Source organism: Ornithodoros turicata, unplaced genomic scaffold, assembly GCF_037126465.1.
Source record: "Ornithodoros turicata isolate Travis unplaced genomic scaffold, ASM3712646v1 Chromosome183, whole genome shotgun sequence".
In the NCBI taxonomy this organism is placed as follows: Eukaryota; Metazoa; Arthropoda; class Arachnida; order Ixodida; family Argasidae; genus Ornithodoros; species Ornithodoros turicata.
In genome coordinates this window covers 219,345-223,417 of record NW_026999330.1, presented here as the reverse complement: position 1 = coordinate 223,417, position 4,073 = coordinate 219,345, and positions in this window count along the sequence as shown.

The following is a 4,073-nucleotide window of genomic DNA, read 5'->3' as shown; positions in this document are numbered from 1 at the left end:
CACGAGCGTCGCACGTGGCGCGATTTGCGTCGTTTGAACTGTCCTCTAACATATATTTTTTCAGGGCGAATTAAAAAATACGACTTTCACACGTTGTTCGATTTAAAATGAAACTACCCTACAGTCAAGTGATTATGATGAGAGGTCTGCTGCAAAAATAATTAAAGAAAAGGCAAGAGTGAGAATTGTTGTAAACTGCGCCGACGGATGCACAGATCGGGAGAGAAAAAGAAAAAAATGTTTGACGAACTTTAAATTGCTGGTCTTCCGGGCTGCACACAGCAAACGTGCCACCAGCGAATTAGAGCGCTGTCAACAGAATGTGTTTCACGGGCTTTTATATCTCCAATACATGGGCCCTATTGAGATATTAACAGGTGAAGCCTGCTTTATGTTTTGTCTCGAATTCTCGCGCATGGTACAACCAGCTAGCCTGCATCCACCAATTGTTTCCATTGGCACATTGCCCTCCATCATGTGCAAAAACACTAATCTAGGCGACAAACCAACACTTGACTTGGCGTCACACTGCACTCTCGTTTGTTTGATTATCGCGGCGCCGGTTCAGTAGGGAGGTTAGATGGATTGCAAGTGATCTAGCAGATTGGAACGTTTTACCTCCCCGACATTGCTGCCGTCCTCGGCCAGGATCGAACCCACGAGCTTGAGCTCAGCAAGTCAACACATCACCGACTGCACTACCGAGGAGGGCTGCGATCTTTTAGGCCTCGATCTTGAGCTGCGCATAGCGATCGTTATAGCTATTATTTGAAATTGCCGCGCCGCGCCACGGAACGTCACTGAAACGCAATGAAGCTCCGCCCTCTCGTAGCGCGCGATATTTCACCGGAGATAGCGCGCGTTAAGCGCGTAGCGATCGTTATATTTTAACGCAAACCTTCGGCTCGCGTTATGTGGTAACGCAAATATGGCTGACGTCGTTAGTGTGATTGCATCTGCTCTTGTTGCTAGAAGCTTCAGACGGGAGCGAGTTTTTCGCTCGCCCGAGGACGCTTTCGCATACGACGAACAACAATTTCGAGACTTGTTCCGTCTTCCGAAAGACGCCGTTCGTGCGCTGTGTGATGAGCTGCGCGACATTCTCAGTCCGAGGACTGCGAGGAGAACAGAGCTTTCTGTGGAAGCTAAGGTACGCAAGGGCTTATCGTCACAGACAGTAAAATGTGCTGTAATTACGTTTTCCAGGTTCTGACCGCACTGCGGTTCTACGCAACAGGGAGCTATCAAAGATGTGTCGGGCAGGCAGGAGGTCACTATTTCTATTGCACAATCTTGTGTCAGTGACTGCATCAGCAGTGTCAGTAAGGCGATATGTGACCTCCTGCTGACGCGGTATTGTAGTTTCCCGCGGACCGCGGAGAAACTGACGCACTTGAAGATGGGCTTCACCTCAGTATCGGGAATGCCAGCCTGCATAGGAGCCATAGACTGCACGCACGTTGCCATAATTGGCCCGTCAGAGCCAACCTACAGAGAATGTGTGTATGTCAACAGGAAGGGGTACCACTCCCTGAATGTGCAGATGGCATGTATCTCCAGTCCGAATTTTATAGTTGTGTTAGATTAGTTGTGCAAATGTGTTAAACAGCTCAAACAGGGGATAAGGAAGGCCTTTGAGAAACTATGAAAGCGCAAGATTAGCCTACTGCTTTTCAACTGCACAATATATTTTCATAGATCTATTCAGTGGTGTGGTACATTCCCCACTCCTCAAGAAAATCAGAACCACAACATTGCTGATTCTGTTTTTGGTCACAATAAGTACAATTTCTTTCTGTTCTATAGGTATGTGATACAGAGCTGTTCATACTCAATGTGAACGCAAGGTATCCTGGGAGTTCCCATGACTCTTTTATTTGGAGGCATTCCCTTCTTCGTGACCTTTTCATAGGGGGCCATATCACAAATGGTGAAGGTGGCTGGCTAGTTGGTGAGTCATCAGTCGGCTGACAGTAAAATTATTGATAGAAACATCATAGTGCAAGATGAAGCCATATAGGGAGTTTCCACCTACGTCACATTGTGACGCGGCAGTGACATGGCATGCTTGTAAGCTCCCCCCAGTAGTGGTCACTTTTCGTGCTAGCGACATTGAAAGATGACAAACTGCGCTCCGCGACCATACTTTTTCAATGCGACCATACTTTTCATAAAAGGAAATGTGAGAACGACAATAACAATGTGGCTTTGGGACAAAAAGAAGGGTGGGTACGCGAACGGATTTCAAAACAACATCAAAGGCTTTGTTTTCGAGCAAATGCTAGATAACCTCGGCAGCTACGCCGAAAAAGTGACCACCACCATAGCGGCCAAATGGGTTCGTTTGACGTCATGTGAGAACACCCTATATGTGTGTGTACACATTGTGTGCAATACATTTTGCTTTTCATTTGTATGTGTTGGCCTATTTTTTCCTTTCTTTGCATTTGGTATCCCTCAGTACCCCAATTTCCTAGAAGGGCTCATGTATATGTCATGAAAATATTTGGCCTTTCTTTTGGTCTCAAGATATTCGATGGCAGATAACTAAATGTACTACTCAATGTAGCGTGGTTTCACGCTATCCTAGTATTCATGGACCAAAATGAAAACTTGTATGGTACCGCAGCCTTGAAACGCAGAAGTTTTCCTGGATGGACCATTCTGAAACTCCAATAAATGCAAAGAGCGTACTAGATTTTAGTGCCCATTTTCCCTGCTTTAGTGTATTGAAGGCCTAAATGCCACTCCATTTCCATAGTTTTTAGTGCCAAAAATTTAAGGCCTAATTAATAATGCCAGATAGTATAGTGATTTATAGTGATTTACACAACAAAGCAATAAATATGGCAAGCAAGCTGTTAAAATACATAATAAAGCATTTATAATGTCCATGTACAAGAACGTAGACATGCTGTCCAATGTCACGTGTCCTATCCTTAGTGAGGTTCTTCGGTCGTTCATGGGTACCTGGAAAATATAAGTAAAATGAATCTGTAATTTCAGGTGACAGTGGGTACCCGCTTGAACCGTGGCTTCTCACTACAATTCTTGGCGAACAACAGTCTCCTCAAGAAGAGATGTTCAACATGGCACATGCACGTGCAAGAATTTTTATTGAGAGGTGTTTTGGGGTGCTAAAGTCAAGGTTTCGATGCCTTCTGCGCTTTAGAGCACTTCATTATAGCCCCACCAAAGCAGCATATATTGTCAATGCTTGTGCAGTCCTTCACAATATATGCAAGCTGTACCATGTTCCAGACCCTGACCCTGAACCTGTGGAAGATATGCCACTGGAAAACATGCAGGGCCTTATGATTGGGCACATGCTCGACGGAAGTGATGTAAAAGCTCGTGGGGCAGCGGTGAGGCATTATGTTGTGCAGTACCTTGCACAAAGGTGACATTTCTGTGCAATACATGTGTGTGCGTGTTTGTGGTGTATGTCTACATTTTCTTTTCGTTCCAATATGACACATCTAAGGTTACTTAGAAATTACAGATATACTTTCATGCTTCTGTGTTTGGTGGAATAGAAAGGAACCCAGGAAGCATAATGCTGCTATTAAGAGGAACCTCACCTTAATGTGCATCGGCTATGTCTTATTCCAAAAAGGCAGAGGCAATAACAGACAGACAACCTGAAATGTCTGTTAATGCCCGTGCAATCTGGTGCAGCACTGTCTGGTTCTCCTGCTGCTGGTCCCTCATTTCTTTCATGAGGTTCACCAGCTCATCATGAGCCGAAGGCCTCGCAGAAGGTGGAGGCACTTGAAGGAAGAAAGTGTATGTTAGAGTGCAGATAATGGTAACTGAGAGACTAAACATTACTGTGCCTGTTCAGGTCTACAGCGCACAGATCTGCGAGCTTGGCACGATGGAAATGAATGATAGCATAATCAGTGTAGGACATTTGAAATTATGTTGTCTGACCGAAGTTTGCTGCAAAGCTGTAATATAAAACAGGTATCTTATCACTATACCATGTTTTTATGACAAAGCATGATTTCAGCCGTTGTAGAACAATTTTTTTTCTAAGAAGAACGTGTTTTTTTTTTAATCTTATGAGTTGC